Source organism: Capra hircus, chromosome 3 (assembly GCF_001704415.2).
Source record: "Capra hircus breed San Clemente chromosome 3, ASM170441v1, whole genome shotgun sequence".
NCBI classification, from domain to species: domain Eukaryota; kingdom Metazoa; phylum Chordata; class Mammalia; order Artiodactyla; family Bovidae; genus Capra; species Capra hircus.
This window is the reverse complement of record NC_030810.1, coordinates 97,092,277-97,104,611: the sequence shown is the minus strand read 5'-3', so window position 1 is coordinate 97,104,611 and position 12,335 is coordinate 97,092,277.

Below are 12,335 nucleotides of genomic sequence, written 5' to 3'. Positions count from 1 at the left end.
GACTGCACAATATATACACTATCATGTGTAAAACAGAGAGCTAGTGGGAGGCTGCTATATAACACAAGGAGCCCAGCCTGGCACTCTGAAATGACTTAGTGGGGGGAGGGAGGGAGGAGGGAGGGAAGCTCCAGAGAGAGGGCATATATACAGAATTATAGCTAATTTGTGTTGTACAGCAGAAACCAACACAGCATTGAAAGCAATTATCTTCCAATTAAAAACAAGTAAATATACAAATTTACAAAGAACTCATTCAAATCAACATAAAAATAAACAACCCAATTAAAAAGCAGAGGGCTTAAATAGACATTTTTACAGAGAAGACATAAGATGGCCAACAGACACAAGAAAAGATATTCAACATCACTAATCATCAAGGAAGTGCAAATTAAAACCACAATGAGATACCACCTTACACCTATCAGAATGGCCATCATCATAAAGACAATAACAAGTACTGATGATGATAATGTGGAGAAAAGTGTACCCTTGTGCACTGTTGGTAGAATTGTAAATTGATACAGCTGCTGTGAAAAACAGGATGGAGCTTCCTCAAAATATTAAAATTTGAACTGCCATGTAATCCAGCAATTTCATTCTGGGTATATATATATATATACCCAAAAAAAGACAAAAACACCAATTCAAAAAGATATATAGATTGTAATGTTTATTGCAGCATCATTTATAATAGCCAAGATATGGAAGCAATCAATAGATGAATAGGAAAAAAGGAAAGATGTATATACAGTGGAATATGACTCAGGCCTAAAAAGAATGAGATTATGCCATTTGCAACAACATGGATAGATATAGAGGATAAGCTAAGTGATATAAGTCGGACAGAGAAAGACAAATATCACATGATCTTTCTTGTACGTAGAGTCTAAAAAACAAAACATGAGAACAAAACAAAATTAAAATAGACCTATAGATACAGAGGACAAATAGGTAGTGGCCAGAAGGAAGGGAATGAGAGGTGGACAGTATAGGTGAAGGAACTTAAGTATAAAGCTTCATTATATAATATATAAGTCACAGGGATACAATGTACAACATAAGGAATATTGTCTGTATTAATGTACTAACTTTGTATGGGGACAGATGGTTACTAGACTTATCATGTGACCTTTTCATTATGTTTGTAAATGTCAAGTCATTGTGTAGTGTACCTGAAAGTGACATAATATTGTACATCAACAATATTTTAGTTTTCTAAAAAGAACAATAGCATGGTATTGGCATATAAATAAGTAGGTAAGTAGAAGTGTATGGAGAACTCAGATGTAGATCATAGTCTATAAAAATTGATATGTGATAATGACATATCAAATCAGTAACAAAATATAATTAAAAAAAAATAACCAATGCTGGCACAATTAGGTATCTATTTATCTGGAAGGAAATAATGTGGGAGCTTTGCCTCTTCATACTCAAAAAGAAAAAAAATTCTAAATGGATTTAAACCTTAAATATAAATTTTTAATTAAAAATTTTTAAACTTTCAAGAAAATTTAAGAAAGCATATCTATAATGGTGACTTAGGAACACATTTTTCAACTAACACTGGACACCCAGGAAATGTAAAGAATAAAAGGATGTATTTGATAACACTGGGCTTCACAGTTGGCTCAAGGGTAAAGAATCCGTCTGCAATGCAGGAGACTTGGGTTCCATTTCTGGGTCAGGAAAATCCCCTAAAGAAAGGAATGGCTATGCACTCCAGTATATTCTTGCCTGGAAAATTCCATGGACAGTGGAGACTGGCCTACAGTCCATGGGGAGAGTCAGACATGACTTAGCCACTAAACAACAACAACAGTTTGATAATAATTAAGCCTTTCAAGTTTTCTTTTTGTTTAGTTCAGTTGTTTTTTTTTAATGTGGACCATTTTTAAAATCTTAATTGAATTTATTACAAAACTGCTTCTGTTTTATATTTTTTGATATTTTGGTTCTGAGGCATCTGGAATCTTATTTTCCTGACCAGAGATCAAACCTGCAGCCCCTGCATTGGAAGGAGAAGTCTAAACCACTGGACCACCAGGAAAGTCCCCTTCCATTTATTCTACATGTTGTATCTCTTTATTTGTTGAGAATTTTTATTTTTTGTACATAGACTTGAAATCTTTTGACCTTGATAAACTTAAAAATTAATACTAATAATTTTAAGATTTCTTAGAATTTTCTGTACACCTGTTTTCTGCAGACAGTTTTATTTCATTTCCCATGCTTTATTTCATTTTATTTCCCTTTGAAAGCATTAGTTACTCTGTCATGCCTGACTCTTTGCAACAGGCTGGACTGTAGCCTGCTGGGCTCCTTTGTCCTCGAATTCTCCAGGCAAGAAGAATACTGGAGTAGGTTGCCATTCCCTTCTCCAGGGGATCTTCCCAACCCAGGGATTAAATCCAGGTCTCCTGCACTGCAGGCAGATTCTTTACCATCTGAGCCACCAGGGAAGCCCTTTATTTCTCTTTATTTTTCCCCATTGGCTAAGGTCCCCAGAATAGTATTGAATAGAAGTGATGATCGCAGACATCCTTACATTGTTCCCTGTCTTTGGTGGAAAGCTTGCAGCACTTAATCTTCAGCCATGGTATTATCTGTATGTTCTTCATAGGTACATTTTGTCAGACTGAAGAAAGTTCATCTTATTCCTAGTTGTGGAGAGTATCTTTCTAAAAGAATCAATGAGTTCTGGTGTTGTTGAATGCTTTTTCTTCATCTATTGAAATGGTTTGTGTAGCATTTTACTTCATTATGTTAGTAGAGTGAATAATATTGATTAGTTTTCAAATGTTGAACAAACTGCAATTATAGATAACTCAGGCTTGTTCTGGATGTGCTTATTATACCCCTCATATATGCCTGGATTTGATTTAATCCTCTAATAATTGTAGAGGATTTTTCATATGTGTGTTTGAGAAATAATTGTGTATAATGTTTTTTCTTATAGAGAAGTTAGGAAGTTTCCTCCCTCTCTATTTTCTGAAATAATTTATATAATATTTCTATCATTTCTTCCTTAAATAAAGAGGAGAATTCAATAAGAAATCATCTGGGCATGGATTTCATTTTGTTTTAGGTTTTTATTTATTATGAATGCAACTTCTTTCATATACAGAGGAAAATTATTACTATATATTTCTCTGATCATTTTTGGTGAATTATATTTTTCAAGAGATTTGTCCATTTTATCTGTTGTTGCATTTATGGGCATAAAGTTGTTCATTGTAATTTTTACCCTTTTAATATATATAGAATCTATCACCTTTTAAATTCTTGATTAATTTGCTAGCTGTTTATCAGTTTTGTTCATCTTTTCCAAAACCAAAGTTTTGATTTTTCTGTTGTTTACTTCTGATTTTATTGATTTCTGTTCTTTATTATCTCTTTTGCTCCACTCTCTTAGTGTTTAACTTGACTGTCTTTTTCTGCGTTCTTAAGATGGAAATTTACATCACTGTGTTTAAAGCTTTCTTATTTATATTTATACTTTTATATTTAATATAAACATTTAAAGCTATATATTTCCTTCTAGGTGCCTCTTTAGCTGATCCCACAAATTTTAGTATATTGTGTTTTTATTTTCATTAAATTTGATTTATTTTTCAGTTTTTTTGTGATTTTTTGACTAGTGTATTATTTAGCAGAATATTATTTTAAGCTTTGATAAGGCTAGTCTAGAATAGGCTTTATTCTAAAGCATGGTACTTATTACTAAGGTACAGCCTTTCTGGTGAGTACCTGGTGTGCTAATGAGGTATTAATGAGATCTCCCCACACCCTGGATGGGCAGGAACTCCAACAATTATTTACCAACACTGCTGGACCTCAAAGACCTCTGATCTATACTCAACCACTCTCTGTTAAGCCTCAGCCAGTCTGTTCCTGTACAGGGGCAGCCTAATCCTTGGTAAAGTGTTCACATGAAATACCCACATGGAATTTAGAGGCCACCTCTCTGCACAGCTTCTTGGTCCCTTCTTTGCTAGAGGGAGGGGGCATGTGGCGAAAGATGTGGGAGGCTTCCAGGAGCTGAGAGAGGCCTCCGGCTGGTGGCCAGTATGAAAATGGAAATCTCAGTTCCATAATCACAAAGAATTAAACTTAGCTGACAACCTAAATGATCTTGGGAATGAATTCTTTCCCAAAAATCCAGAAAGAAACAATACCTGGATAACAACCTAATTATAACCTATGAGACCTTAGGCAGAGGGCTCAGCTAACCCATTCCTGGACTTTTGACCCATCAAAACTGTGAGATAATAAATAGTTTTGCTTAAGCTTTAAGTTTCTGGTAATTTGTTATGCAACAATAAGAAATGAAGCAAATATAAAATAAAAAAGACCTTAGAGTGGTGACAAGTACTAGATGATGGGGAAGGGATGCCTATATGCTGAGTTGAATTGGGTCTGTTTCTTACTCAGCTAATTAGTGTGGTCTATTAAGATGAGCAACTATACAAAAGATTTGGCACCATGTGGGTTCTGTGGAAGAATCAGTCACATGGTACAGAGTAGACAAGAACACCTGACATTTGACATCACTCTCCTACTGCAAGAGTCAATAAAAGACTCATGGGAGTCTAAATATCTGTTCTCTTTTTAATAAGCTAATATGCAGAAACAAAAGAGATTGGGGAGAAAAAGTCAGAGTTACCACAGGAAAACAGGTTACAGTTTCATCACGTGTGTTCAGTTGGAGAGAAGTAAATGCTTTCTTTTCACAGGGTAGTCCTGAACCTGGGAAGATGTCAGAGCTCTGGACTTAGAGGATATTTGCTGGGGTTGCTGATTAGTTATATTTTCTGCAGCTTGAAACATGAGTGGCGTATTTTCATAGCCACTACATATCCTCCTATGTTTGCGTTACTCAAAGCCAGAATTGAATAAACCCTAGAAGGTCTGGGTATTTCTCTTTCCACACTCACCTCTGGAAATGGCCACAGACAGACTTCCCCGGTGGTTTAGTGGTAAAGAATCCATCTACAACACCGGAGAATTAGAGACGTGGATTCTACCTGGGAGGAGAAAATGGCAACCCACTTCAGTAATATTGCCCAGAAAACCCCATCGACAAGGAACCTGGCTGGCTACAGTCCATGACATCGCAAAGAGCTGGACGTGACTGAGCAACTAACAGAGACAGCCCTCGGCAGAAGGCCTGGAGGAAGATTTACAGGTCAGGTCAGCCACATTTGTGGCTGCATTGCAGAGTTCATTCCTTCTCAGAGAAACTCAGTCTCCTCTCAGGCAAGGAGTTCCAAGTCTAAGAACAGGAAGAGAGGTCACAGATTCTACTTTAGTGACTCAATCAGGTTGCTGTTGCCTCAACCAAAGTTTTTCTAATTATTATGTAAATCAAACCATTTTGAAGTAGTGCCTGCCTGCTTAGTCACTTCAGTTGTGTCTGACTTTTTGTGACCCTATAGATCTCCAGTAGCCCACCAGGCTTCTTTGTCCATAGGATTCTCAGGCAAGAATACTGGAGTGGTTTGCCATACCCTCTTTTAGGGGATCTTCCCCACCCAGGAATCCAACCCACATCTCTTACGTCTCCTGCATTAGCAGGCAGGTTCTTTACAACTAGCGCCACCTGGGAAGCAGACTTCTTGTCTATTTCCCTCCTAGAGACTGTATGATGATTAATCACCACCGCATATCCCTGACCCTCCAGGTAGTTGCTCCCACCTTGTCTCTAGGGAGTTAAGTGCCTCCACCTGTCCTGTGTTCCTCCAGAATCCTATTATTCCCATCAACATCATGGATATTGGAAGCCAAATCTGTGCTAGCATCTCCCACCATCACCTCCAGCCTACGGACAATACAACCATAAGGCCTTTTTCTGGAAACCAGTGCTCTTCTCATCCATGCATATCTTAATGCCTTGGTGGGAGGCAAAGAAACAGATAAATACTGCTACACAGACCTCTTGAGAGTTGGGACTGGGGAAGAGGGGCCACTGAAATACCAGAAGGATACAGCTACTGTCAGATGCTCAGTACCAGAGCAGGGAAAGAGAGGGATAAACCGATTTCACTCTCTTCTCACTTTCCAGCCTCCCTCTAGTGCCTTCCATTGGCCAAACCTAACTGAGAGCCTGCAAGCAAGGGAGTCCAAGGCGTGCATCCTAAAGGAGAGCAGACTTCAGTGTCACAAAGCAGGGTAGAGATGCGTGGAGAACAAATGGTGGGGATGATGAGAGTGAAACAACAAAGGAATACTAGCTCATACATTAGTGGTGGTGGTAGTCACACAGTCATGTCCGACTCTTTGACCCCATGGACTGAAGCCTGCTAGGCTCCTCTGTCCATGGGATTCTCCAGGCAAGAATATTGGAGTGGGTTGCCATTCCCTTCTCCAGGAGCTAATACATTAGGTAGCGCTAATATACTTTCTAGGCATTGTTCTATAGATTTTACGTGTGTTGGATGGGTTTAATCATCAGCAAACCCTGTAGGGTAGAACGAGTCCTATCCCTAACTTAGCAACTGAGAAGACTGAGTCTAAGTTCTCCCATCATTTGCGCTCACATTCAGAAAAGAAAACTCAGCATAAATCACTAAACCAGGAGTCAAGGTGTTGGAGTTTGTAATTGTCATTCCAACAGACATGTTATAAAAGGCAAGCCATTTCTGGCTCTTCAGATTAGACCCTGAAGGGTCAGGTAGCATTGGGCCTGGGGCAGTCATGTTCAATTATGTGTTGAGGAGCATACAAAGAATGCCAAGCTAAGGGAAGAAGCAAAAGATGCCCAAAAGGAACCACAGACCATTGGACGACCCTGGAGTCAGTATCTGCATCAGCCACTAATGGCTTCTCATTTCCCCAGGGAGCCCACAAGGCCTAGCCATGATTTATTTATGCAAGATGCTCTCTGTACTTTCAATTATCCCACTAGAATTTGAACTGGCTGGAGAGGATTTCTCCATCATAAACAAAATATCAACTGTACACAGTCTCCAAAGAACTGTGACTGCAGAAGTCAAGTCTAATCCCTGCTTTGATTCCACTATCTCCCTTATAAAATGAGGAGGAGGGAACAATGACCTCTAAATTCGCCTATGGCCTTGACATTCTGTAAGTCTGGTTCCTTTTCAATCACTTTGATTTTGGAAGTACATATCCTAAAGTAACCAGTTGAACACCTTCTCTCTACTGTGCCCAGGCATTCCTAGGGCGATTTCAGATAGGAGGTTCTCAGGTTGCTGTACTCACAAACATTGAACCAACTCCATGACCATCTGTGTTATGGCCAAATGTTTGCTCATTTGACGTGTGCATAAAGGGAGGAGGCAGATAGCAAACTTGCATATTATAAATTTTGTCATACAAAAAGGAAACAAAGGCAAGACATTGCAATAAAACCATAGGTTTATTGATTTTAAGGCCAAACCCTGTGAAGGATGGCCATAAAATTCTTATCTAAAGAATGTTTAGGGGATGGTTAAACAAAGGACATCATTCAGGGGTTTGAAGTGAGCATATGGGCTATATCAAGGAAAAAATAAACAAAGAACTTATATTTTCTCTAGAAAAACAACTGATGGCCTTTTCCAAAGCATTCCCTCTGACTCTACACCATGACCTTGAGGCTTAAATTTGATGCCAATTCATTGCTTCTTGGCATTAAGCCTGCATTCTTCTATTTTTTAAAATGTAATTGGGGGGAAAAACATTCCTCTTTTAAATCTTCCCAAGATTCGAGTTTCTTCAGATATGCTGTTATTTTGTTTGACCATCCTTATCTTCAAAGATTACCAAGAGACAGAGACTGTGTGTACCTGCCCCATGGGCACAGATATCATAATTCATCCCGAGACGCTTCTGTGCCAGTGAACCCAGGGCCTCCCATGTGCTAATCACTTGAATGCTCTGTATGGTTTGACTGGAATTCATGCTGGTCCTTGGATTCTTATCCATTTGACCTACTTCCTAGAGTCCAGGATGATGGTGGTGGTGAAAGTGACCCTGTATCTCTTACTTTTGCCTCTGAATTCACTAGCCATGTCCCTAGACAGAAAAATTCACACATACATAGAGAAATCCCTTCAAAAGTAGCAAAAGCTTTCCCTCTATTCATACATTATTGGTGGGAAGGTAAAATGATATAACTTCTATAAGAAGAAGTTTGAAAGATTTCTTAGAAAACTAAATAACTACCGATTCTATGACTCAATAATTCCTAGGTATTTATCCAAGAGAAGTTAAAACAAAGGCCCACAAAATGATTTATATGAGAATGTTCATAGCAGCTTTATTATTATAACAAAAACTAAAAACATTCAGGTATCTATCAATAGGATAGATAAACTATGATATATTCATTCTATGGAATACTAAAAAGGAATAAATTATACAAAACAACATGGATGTATCTTAATATTTTATTGAGTTGAAGAAGTCATTCACAAAAGAATACATACTCTTTAGTTCCACTGATAGAAATTCTGGAATTTAAAATTGATCTTGATGGAAAAAAAATTGAAACAGCACTTGCCTATGGATGGGGTTAGGAATTGATCTAGAAGGGACACAAGGAACTTTCTACGGTGATGGAAATATTCTAGAGCTTCATAGGGATTTGATTTACATGTTTGTATGCACTTGTCAAAACTGCAATGTATACTAGATATTTGTGCATTTTGTTGTATGTAAATTTTCCCTCAAAAATTTTAAAGATGTAAATAAATATTAAACTTTAGTAACTGATATGTATGTTGAAATATTTAGATGGAAGTGTACAGATGTCTACAAACTACCTTGTTTGGTTCAGTTCAGACACTCAGTCATGTCCAACTCTTTGTGACCACATGGACTGCAGCATCCAGTCTTCCCTGTTCATCACCAATTTCCAGAGATTGCTCAAACTCATGTACATCAAGTCGGTGATGCCATCTAACCATCTCATCCTCTGTTGTCCCCTTCTCCTCCTGTCCTCAGTCTTTCCCAGCATCAAGGTCTTTTCCCATGAGTCAGTTCTTCACATCAGGTGGCCAAAATATTAGAGTTTCAGCTTCAGCATCAGTCCTTCTAATGAATATTCAGGATTGATTTTCTTTAGGATGGACTGGTTGGCTCTCCTTGCAGTCCAAGGGACTCTCAAGAGTCTTCTCCAACACCACAGTTCAAAAGCATCAAATCTTTAGCGCTCAGTTTTCTTTATGGTCCAACTCTCACATCCGTACATGACTACTGGAAAAACCTTAGATTGGACAATACAAACCTTTGTCAGCAGAATAATGTGAAATACATCCAAAAAGACCCATGAATTGATAGGTAAATTGGGAGATGTATAAATGTATAGCTGTATGATAAAGCAAGGATTTTTTTTGTCAGTTTTTTGTTGTTGTTTAGTGTCTAAGTCATGTCCAACTCTTTGTGACCTTACGGACTATAGCACACCAGGTTGCTCTGTCTATGGGATTTCCCAGGCAAGAATACTGGAGTGGGTTGGCATTTCCTTCTCCAGGGATTCTTCCCAGCCTAGGGATTGAACCCGTGTCTCCTGCATTGCAGGAGGATTTTTTTTTTAACACTGAGCCACTAGTAAAATGCTAATGATAGAATCTAAGTGATTAGCATGTTGGTAGAAGTATACCACCTTTGTAAAAGTCTTTCACTTTGTTTTATGTTTGAAATATTTTGTGATAGTGAGGTATTTCGATTGTTTGGAGATCCCTCAATGAGGGAAACTGCCACCCACATCACGCCAGCCACACTAAGGACTGACTGTTCACTAGATAATTCTCACCCAGAATACATTTTATAAGGTGTTCATTTTTAAAAAAACCCTGATATTTGTTAAGTTCTTACCACATACCAAGCACTGTGCAATACTCTTTGCATTCATTATCTCATTTAATTTTCAAAGATTTCTTATGGTAGATATACAATTCATATCTTATTTTTTAAATAAAAAACAGTATTCTTGAGACTAAGTAGCTACCTGAAGACTCTCAGCTAATAAAAAAAGCAGAACCCAATGAGATCCTGAATCTCCCATGCCAATGCACAGAAAACTATGTTCCCTTCTTCCCTGCAGAAGAAAAGTTTGAAACTAGCAGAGGTGGGTTCATGAGGTTTAAGGAAAGAAGCTATTTGAATAACATAAAAGTGCAAGGTGAAGCAACAAGTGCTGACATAGAAGCTGCAACAAGCTATCCAGAAGTTATCTAACAAAAGATAATTAATAAAGGTGGCTATACTAAACAACAGGTTTTCAATTAAGATGAAATAGCCTTGTATTGGAAGAAGATGCTACATAGGACTTAAATAGCTACAGAGGAGAAGTCAATGCCTGCCTCCAAAGCTTCAAAGGATAAGTTCACTCTTGTTAGGGGCTAATGAAGATAATGACTTTAAGTTGAAGCTAATACTCATTTATCATTCAAAAAATCCTATGGCCCTTAAGAATTATATTAAGTTGCGTTTTCATTGTTATTTGTTTCTAGAAATTTCTTGATTTCCCTTTTGACTTCTTCAGTAACCTGTTGGTTATTTAGGAACGTGTTGTTTAATCTCCATGTGTTTGTGTTTCTTACACTTTTTTTTCTTTTAATTGATATCTAGTCTCATAGTGTTGTGGTCAGAGAAGATGTCTGATATGATTTCAATTTTCTTAAATTTACTGAGATTTGATTTGTGACCCAAGATGTGGTCTATCCTGGAGAATGTTCCATGTGCACTTGAGAAGAAGGTGTATTCTTCTGCATTTGGATGGAATGTCCTGAAGACATCAATGAGATCCATCTCATCTAATGTATCATTTAAGACTTGTGTTTCCTTATTAATTTTCTGTTTTGATGATCTGTCCATTGATGTAAGTGGGGTGTTACTGTCAATTTTTCCTTTTATGTCTGTTAGTGTTTGTCTGATGTATTGAGGTGCTCCTATGTTGGGTGGATCGATATTTACAATTGTTATGTCTTCCTCTTGGATTGATCCCTTGATCATTATGTAGTATCCTTCCTTATCACTTGTAATCTTCTTTAAGGTCTATTTTGTCTAATATGAGGATTGCTACTTCAGCTTTCTTTTGCTTCCCATTTGCATGGAATATATCTTCCCATCCTCTTACTTTCAGTCTATATGTGTCTTTGGTCTGAAGTGGCTTTCTGGTAGACAGCATATATATGGGTCTTCTCATTGTATTCATTCAGCCAGTCTGTGTCTTTTGGTTGGAGCATTTAATCAATTTACATTTAAAGTAGTTATTGATATATATGTTCCTATTGCCATTTTCTTAATTGTTTAGGGTTGATTTTGTAGATCTTTTTTCTTCTCTTCTATTTCTTGACTATATAGGTCCATTCAACATTTGTTGTAAAGCTGATTTGGTGGTACTGAATTCTCTTAACTTTTGCTTGTCTGGAAAAATTTTTATTTCTCTATCAATTTTGAATGGGATCCTTGCTGGGTACAGTAATCTTGGTTGTAGGTTTTTCCCTTTCAGTACTTTAAATATATCCTGCCATTCCCTTCTGGCCTGCAGAGTTTCTGCTGAGAGATCACCTGTTAAGCATATGGGGTTTCCCTTGTATGTTACTTGTTGCTTCTCCCTTGTTGCTTTTAGTATTTTTTCGTTGTGTTTAGTCTTTGTTAGTTTGATTAGCATGTGTCTTGGCCTGTTTCTCCTTGGGTTTATCCTATATGGGACTCTTTGTACCTCTTGGATTTGATTGACTATTTCCTTTTCCATGTTGGGGAAATTTTCAACTATAATCTCTTCAAAAATTTTCTCATATCCTTTCTTTTTCTCTTCTTCTTCTGGGACCTCTATAATTCAAATGTTGGTGCACTTGACCTTGTCCCAGGGGTCTCTGAGACTATCCTTAGTTCTTTACATTCTTTTTACTTTACTCTGCTCTTCAGAAGTTATTTCCACCATTTTATCTTCTAGCTCACTGATTTGTTCTTCTCTGCTTCAGATATTCTGCTATTGATTCCTTCTAGAGTATTTTTAATTTCAGTAATTGTGTTGTTTGTCTCTGCATGTTTATTCTTTAATTCTTCTGGGTCTTTGTTAATTGATTCTTGCATTTCCTCCATTTTGTTTTCAACATTTTTGATCATCTTTACTGTCATTATTCTGAATTCTTTTTCAGGTAGTTTGCCTATTTCCTCTTCATTTATTTGGACTTCTGTATTTCTACTTTGTTCCTTCATATGTGTAGTATTTCTCTGCTCTTTCATTATTATTTTTTACCTTATTGTGTTGGCTTCAAGGTTGAATTCTTTCTTCCTTTTGGTTTCTGCCTTCTAAGGTTGATCCAATGGTTTGTGTATGCTTCTTATAGGGTGAGATTTGTGCTGAGCTTTTGTTT